The sequence below is a fragment of the Macrobrachium nipponense genome, chromosome 28, assembly GCF_015104395.2.
Source record: "Macrobrachium nipponense isolate FS-2020 chromosome 28, ASM1510439v2, whole genome shotgun sequence".
Taxonomy (NCBI): domain Eukaryota; kingdom Metazoa; phylum Arthropoda; class Malacostraca; order Decapoda; family Palaemonidae; genus Macrobrachium; species Macrobrachium nipponense.
In genome coordinates this window covers 9,135,992-9,145,283 of record NC_087217.1, presented here as the reverse complement: position 1 = coordinate 9,145,283, position 9,292 = coordinate 9,135,992, and positions in this window count along the sequence as shown.

Genomic DNA, 9,292 nt, shown 5'->3' with positions numbered 1-9,292 from the left:
CTCTGTTTTTTTCCATCTGTCTATCAGCCTGTGGTGTTTTCGCATGTAACACTACGTCCCGGGCTTTAGATAGTTACATTCAGCTCACATTCAACAATTATAATAATATCTTATTTCGAATATTAACGGTGTAATTCGCATACAGTAAATTATTAAAACACTTTCCAGTTGCAAATGTACTCCCAGATATCCTTTTATTTAACCTAACACTTACACACAGCGTAACTATTTACCGGGACGCGGTGTTACCATACACAAACACCATAGGCGGATGGACAGATGAAAAAAAAACAGAGTATAGCTACATGTCTGTTTAATTATTTGTGCCAATTAATGAAGCTCACCATTCATCACTTCCCAATCTCTGAAGGATTTTTTGCCGATTCTAAGATTTTCTTTTTTTAAATTGTTGCAGCCCTCGCTCTGCTATTTCTTTCAATTAAGCGCAATTGCAAACGACGTTGAATGGCACAGACAGCGTCGTTTCCACTTTTACCATTTGTTCGTAAATGCAGATTATCGGAATTTACATACAACAGAATCTGCTCTTTTGGAAGAGATGCCCCAGGAATTTAAGTCACATCTGGTTGTAAATTGATGTAATGAGAAATAATTTTACGAAGTTGTTTTAACTTATGTGCACTTTAACCTCTATAATTTTTTTTACTAGTGTCTCTGCAAATAGGTGTATGTCATGGTAACTGAAATAGAGAGAAATGATGGGAAAAGTGGTTTAAATAATACCAGTAATACGAAGGAAAATAATAAAATTCACCACAGTGACGATGAAGTTTAATAATTCATCAAATTTAAGTCATGTAGGCAATGAGAACGATAAAAGGAGAGAAAACAATCTCATTAATAATCTAAACTTCATACTTCACGAAAGCACAATACATAATTAATACCGACAAAACGAGTACTAATAAGAAAAGGGTTTTGATGTCTACGAATATTGCGCGTTTAAAGCGGTATCTGTAGCACACTGAAATTATACCAACTTTCACTCAGTTATCATTAAAAAAAGAAAGAAAAAAAAAACACACACACACACACCAGAAATTTCCTAAAGAGGATGGGGTCTCTCTCTCTTTTGAGAAAATAGCATTTCCTTATCATCCCGACGACAGCACTCTCTACTTTCCCTATCTTAAATGAATCAGTAACTCACTTCCCGAGCATGAATAAAAAAAAAAAACCCGAGTTAACCGTCCGTGGCAATGGCCAAACAGTGTGTTGCGCAGGCGTCCTTTCATACAGCACGTACTTTTACGGTCAGCGAGCAAAGTGGCGGCGAGAGGAGATTCGGGGAATCGCGTTATTATTACTCCGCCTTCCGTGATTTCAGACTCAAGATTTTGATCAGTGAACCGGAGAAAGTGACAGCTTCAAAGATTCTGCCACAACAATGCAAGTTTCACGGAATCTCATGTTTATCTAATACCTTTCGGTTGCGCATTTTCACATTTCCTCAACATTATACAGACACACACATATACACACACACACACAAGTATACTTGTCAGTATAGAGTATATCTAAATCTATCCATCTATATATCTACATACACGCACAACATAAATTTATATAAATAAATAAATATACACATACACACACACACATATATATATACTTATATACACACACACACACACACACATATATATATATATATATATATATATATATATATATATCAATACATATATATATATATATATATATATATATATATATATATATAGATAGATAGATAGATAGATAGATAGATATATAAATATATATATATATATATATATATATATATATATATATATATATATATATATATATATATAAAGGCAAAAGCCATAAAGGAAAGTGAAACAATGGAGTACCGCTGCAAGCCCTTTCGACTCACGTCCTTTACTAAGCAGACTGACATAAATATGAAAGTAAGTTTACAAAGAAAGCTCGTATAAATGACAGTTAGGGATTATAAAAAAAAACCGGCACCTGCATAATCCCCATCTGTCATTTATAAGCGCTTTCCATTTGTAAACTTGCTTTTATGTATTTATATCAGTCTGCTTAGTAAAGGACGAGAGTCGAAAGGCCTTACAGCGGTACTCGATTGTCTCACTTTCCTTTATGGCTTTTGCCTTCATCATTATATACATCACGTTCTAAATTTTCGTTATTCAGTTATACCTACTTACACATACACACACAAATATATATATATATATATATATATATATATATATATATATATACGTATATATATATTTGTGTGTGTATGTGTAAGTAGGTATAACTGAATAACGAAAATTTAGAACGTGATGTACATAATGATGAAGGCAAAAGCCATAAAGGAAAGTGAAACAATGGAGTACCGCTGTAAGGCCTTTCGACTCGTTGGTCCTTTACTAAGCACGACTGATATAAATATATATATATATATATATATATATATATATATATATATATATATATATATAAAAGATATTCGAGCGGCTTTTTTTTTCACTGATTAAAAGCTTAAATTGGACACTCGATAATATAATGAAACTTACTGTACCTTTATTTTTTGTTTATTTTCTTCAACTGAAGGTTCTATTCGTTACATTATCTAAACTTCATGAATAGAGTTCAGAGGCAAAAATAAAATGTTCACTAAGATTAGTAAACACTAAGAGCTTAATTAACACTGATTTAACGCTACATTTCACTTTCCAAGTCCCGCCTGAGAAATGAATGCAAGCTTGACGACCTCTAAAACTCACTGGAATAGAAACTCAATCCGTTTTACTTCCCTTTCAAAAGAAATATGCAGTTGCAATAACGCGATATTCACACGGAGTTACACGCAACGGTGAAGAAAGCAATCACGCGTCTGAAATATACGATTAAATTAGATTTAAATTCTTTGCGTCTGATATGAAGTTCTTTTTCCTCCCAGTGTAACCATAACCGAGTCCTCTTACTGTCAGCAACTTTGTTAAATAAAAAGTGTTTCCCTCTAAGTTTCTTTTCAGCATATCGTCTACATCGGTATCCACAGTATACAGAAAACTGTTAGTCAGATAGCAGTGGACTCAGCAGATGCCCAGCAACAAAAATATGGCGAAAGTAGCACGGAAAATACAGATCAACAACTTTTCATTGAAAAGAAGACATGAAGAGATATCTTTCGTCGCAGCGAAATCTTGAGAGAGGTGACAGATGGTCTTTTACTGACAAAACGCTCTCTGCCTGCTTTCATTCCACAGAGCCATGTTCAGGCGTCAAGAGTTAAGACAGACAGGTAATTGAAAACCTGCCGAGTCACAAACAAAAAACGCCTTCTGTCATTGGTCATATATCATCGGATATAACTGTTTTCGCACTCAACGTCTGAGCCCAACCTGAACGAGCTTTTATGTCGTAAAATGATCAATTCGCTGCTCTAATTTGTCATCTGAAGGCTATGAACTTCCTGGCTTTTCGTCCTGTCTTTATGATGAAAATCTTTCTCAAAAGTCATGCAGTATTTTCTCTTCCCAGTGAATTGAATTCCTTACTATTATGAAAATGTTTATTGAATAACAGAGGGAAATTTTGCCAACAAACGGCCTTAGTAAGGGAAAATCTCAATCCGAGAGACATTGCTGTATGATGAAAGTTACAAATAAAAACGCGATCCTTGCGAGGAATGAAGATACCCAATAATAGACAACATAATTTTACAAAAGAACATCTTCAATCCAGTGTTATCAAAGTAGGAAAGTCGTCAGAAAGATTCTTTAAAAACACAGGTTTGCAAAGAACCTTCCAGTACTACGAACTCACTTTAAAAGGACCAGTCATATCTTCTAATTCTCACGAGAAGGAAGAACGAACAGGTATCTCCATTCCTGTGTCTATACTTCAACAAGAAGAGGAAAAGCGGGAGAGGAGAGCCTGCGGCTCACGAAGGGCGAGATAGGCCCAACTCTTAAAGCAGAGAATAGCTTACCCATTGCAACAGAACAGAAGCAAGTAGAGAAATTGCAAGCTCGGTAGTTAGCAGAGGAAAGAGACAATCGTGAAAGAGAACAATCTGGTGATTGTAATCTCATCTGCGTGCATGTGAGATCTGGTGGCAGGGTGGGTGCTACACGTCGTTTCTTCAACTCGATACACGAAACTTTAGCCGAAGTAGTGCGCGCAAGTTTTCAGTTAATTTATAAAAATCTAATATCAGAGGAATTTCCGATCCTTTTACTGCCTGAACAGTAAAATACTACTAAAACAAGGTGGGCCACGAATACTTAACAATAATTTAAATAATGGATCATCATTTTACAGGAGAGAGAGAGAGAGAGAGAGAGAGAGAGAGAGAGAGAGAGAGAGAGAGAGAGAGAGAGAGAGAGAGAGAGAGAGAGGTCAAGTATTCCAAAAAGTGTTCTAAGACATCAGAAGTGCTTCTTAGGCTTGCGGGGAAACACTTTTCGCACTTGAAAATGAGAAAGGCTCTGACTTACTTGCTTTTTACTGCCTATGTCACGACATCATGGAGACCGACGGCTATATTTTAACAAGAAAAATAAAAATAAGCATGAGGCGATATAACTTGAGAGAGAGAGAGAGAGAGAGAGAGAGAGAGAGAGAGAGAGAGAGAATGCTTGACAAGAACTCTTTGCTTTAATTGGTACTTAGGGGCTATACCTGCCATCACCTCAAGTAGGTCTGAGGTATGAGTCTTGCTAGTCCTTCTTTAATCCAGAAGGAATTAAAACTATTTTTATATTTACATCCCTGATATGCAACATAAGGCATGGGATGGTTCAATTCCTCCCTCACTTGAATATCAATGACTGGAATTTGAAAAAAAGGCGAAGAAGAATATTTTTTGACTCGCCGTTGATCAACATATCGGCAGCCGCGTTCCCAGAAGAGAGAACACAAAACGCATAACGGTCGTAGAGGCATCAAACACACAATTAACGCTTTGCTTCTTCATGTGAAACGCTGACCCAGAGGCGTCCCGTTGAACTCTAACCTTTCCTGGTTTCCTTTCTGACCAACGAGCGGAGCCCAAAGCACAGATTTAACTTTCAGGGCAGAGGTGATTTTTACCTGCAGTGCAACAGAAATATTTTCTACGTGCTCTTACCGTCCAGCAATATACAAATATTCATTTATTTCATGCAATATACATCACTGCTGTATGACTCTTCTCATTGATTACGGTGAGATTGTGATTGATGTTGATGAAGCCTTTGAACAAGAGAGAATTAATATCAGGGTATTCATTTATATATCAATTTACTCGTATGATTTCCTTCATATTGTGCTTTGTTTCCAAGCATGGCCTTTATTGTTTACACGATGAGACAAAGGGAGTATGAATGAGTTTTGCCACCTGTTCTTTCCATTATTATATTCATTCAAATCGTTCTCAAACAAGCATATACACAAACCGAAAAATCAAATCTACAATGATGTACTAATAAAAGTATACATATAAAAGACATACGCTGTTACAGATGACAAATTCCAAGATTAAAGACAAGTATTTCTAATGCTATATATATATATATATATATATATCTATATATATATATATATATATATATATAATATATATATATATATATATAATATATATATATATGTATATATATATATATATATATATATATATATATATATATACACGCACAAAGTCGATGTATCTATTAATATGTGCAAATTCATATACATAAACTATTTTCCATCTATATTCCTCTCTTTCTCAAAACATCCAGCCTGCCCACACAGGGCCCCAAAACTGATTTCCTATTCTGTTTGGCTAATGCCACCAACCTTCCCCGTTCGACCTCTGCCGTAGGTGCCCGAATGGGACCAACAAACATTTTACCACTCCATTAAAGGCCCGAACCCAATATATAAACAAGTTCGGGGGAAATAAAAAGATATATACTGTAGCACACCTACAACTATTACTATTTTCAAAGCAAAACGCTGCCAAAGAGGAGGGGGATAGTGGGGCAGGTGAATGGGTGGAAGGCAGGACAATGCCAGGGCTCCTTCGCACCAGTGTGACATGAAGACCAACAATGCGTTTACATGTATGTATGTATGTATAGTTTAGTGATAATAATGATCTCTCAACTTCTCGATTTCCTCATACGTTTTGGAGATGGTCATGTGGTTAGCGTTAACCTCATTCTGACATATCGGGTCAAGATTTGAATCCTGCCATGGGAGTTCCTAAATCCAATTTTTTCATTAGGATCACAGGCTTTGTGGAGACAAGCGTATCCAAAAAAAGGTGAAGAAAACGAGACTGTGGCTATTGACGATATATCTGGTAAACAAATGATCAGTAGTTTCCTTATACCTATATTTATAAACAAAAAATATCACATATATATAGTATATATGCATGTATGTGTGTGTATGTTTGTATGTATGTATGTATACACACACATACATACATACATACACACATATTTATAAATAAATAAACAAATAAATATATATATATAACAATACATACAAATATATATATATATTATATATATATAAATATATGATATATCATATATATATATATATATAATATATATATTATATCTATATTATACTATATATTATCATATAGTGTGTGTCATTTCCCCTTCACATATGAATAATTACAGAATCACTGTAACTGGTGAATCAAGGATGACAGGTCAGTAACGTTGCTCCAAGTGGCGTGAAAATGACTGTATAGCCGAAAGCAGCGGTTTTCTATCCATACATTATTATCATGAAATAGGACGAAAAAATACATTTAATACTTTTCTCTGTCTCTCTTCTCGCAGTTACCTTCTATAGGAGACCGTAAGCCACTGCAAAGCCTGCGCAATCCACGGCCCAAAAGGTCTCTTCTCCCAATATTTGCATTCTAGCTCCTCACAAAATCGAATCACTCGTTGCCCGTTACGTGGGGACCCTTTGGTAAAATTTTCGTAAACAACCTAAAATGCTAGCGACCAGAAATACAATGAAAAACATATATACAAACTCAGGCATAAAACAAAATCTCTTAGGCGAGGGTGAAACACTAAATCCAAGGCATAACCTCCAGGGCAGGGGTAATCTATATTTTGGTTACAGTTATTGGATTTGGTTACAATTATCAAATTTGGTCAAAATATCTCCCGTATGGGTGCACAAACTTTTCATTTCTTGCGACTACAGAGCTGATTGATACAAAACACTTCCATCTCTCTAAAACTTACATTATTATTTGTCCCCACATCAAATTTGTAGTTACTACTCACGAGAAATCTTGTTTAAAACAAACAAATAAACAAAATCAAACACACAACTTCCTTGCCGCAGATAATAATAATAATAATAATAATAATAATAATAATAATAATAATAATAATAATAATAATAATAATAATAATATCAGTATTTGAGCATATCAGGAACTCTAGACCTATTACAGCTTTGACTTTTACTACCGTCACTTACAAGAAATACTCAATAATAATAATAATAATAATAATAATAATAATAATAATACAAATATCAGTGTTTGAGCATATCAGGAACTCTAAACCTATTACAGCTTTGACTTTTACTACCGTCACTTACAAGAAATAATAATAATAATAATAATAATAATAATAATAATAATAATAATAATAATAATAATAATAATAATAAAGGGTAATAACATAAGCTTCAGTAAATATTAGTTCACTGGCATCACCTACAAATGAGATCACCACAGAAAGCGATGTGACATCCCAGTTCGACCACGAAGAAATCCCGGGTTCATCCCGTCAGCCAGTAACATCCCATTCGGGGTAATCTTTTATCTGTTGATGAATGCCACGTGATGAGCCATACGATTCAACGCAGCCTGATCCTTTTTACTTCAAATATTTCTGGATCAAATGCTAAAGAATTATAATGCCACTACCACCAGCAACAATTAAAACAATATATAATACAAACAATAATTCACTTCAATTATTCAAGTATACCTAGGTCCTTACCAGGTCATGAATACACTCATCATTACTAAGCGGATAATTGTCTTTCTTTTGGAGAAGACTTTAAATCTGTTATATAATTCTTAAATAACCTGCAGCTGATTTGCTTGACCCGTCAACAACGCTCAGATTTCCTCATACTTGTATTTCTCTCAAGTTTGTTGCTCCAGACGGAAGTAAGAGAGGGACAACCATCAAAGGAAAGGTCCCCAGACACCCCCCCCCCCCCCTTCCCATATCTTTGTCTCAACAGCACATTGATCCATCTTCATACAGAGACCCCTTGGGCAAAATGACACCGAAGTACCCTAATTTACCATTCACACGTTATGCAAAGAGTAACAACAATGTCACCGCGGTATAAAATGGAAGAAAAACCTGGAGACAAAAAGTCGAGGAGAGAAGTGACAACGAGGGTAATTAGATAAGACAATAAAAAGACAATTTACGTGGAGACAAAGATGGTGGAAAATACCACAAAGACAAAGTAAAACAAGGAGAGTGATCGAGGGAGAGGGAATGAGAAATTCTGAGAACGTAAGTATAAAACCACACACACGCACACATACATACATGCATGTATAAATACACACACACACAAACATATATAAATATATCCATACATACATACACATAGTATATACAAACATAATGCAGAGGGAAACAGATTCGTTTTTTTTTTTTTTTTTTTTGGTCAATCACAAACGATCATGAAATTTACGGAATATTGTTTTTTTTTCCTTTTTTTTTTTTTTACACCAAACCTAGTCGGTCTAGTATGTGTGCAATTAGATTTGATGCCCCTCAACCATAAAACTTCAAGATCAGGATATACTTTTCTTTGCATACAGTGCGTAGTTAATAAACGACCCAAAACTATTATTTCATTATTCTTACATAAACATGTTGGGATAAAGTCTTTTACTAATGAAATGCAATACCGCATACGTCACCCTACGAGAACAAACGTTAAGAATAATCACATATTTTTCGCTGTTTAATATAGTGTCAAAAGAAAACAGAACCCTGTTTAATTAGGACAAAACCTTCAAGAAAAAGCAAGAAGCGACCCAATAAACCTGAAACATTCTAAGTATTATGCAATTACACAATACAAAAAAATTGCCATCACTTTTGATGGAAAAAGACCTCTGACATTATACTAAGATTCATGTCTGTTTTGACAAACCACGAAAATTAAGAAACCGCTGCCAAAGTCTGGCATGACAACTGCAGATTTGTCCTGAACCGTCAATAATGAAAATCGTTCTCATTTTCTGCCTTTAATACCA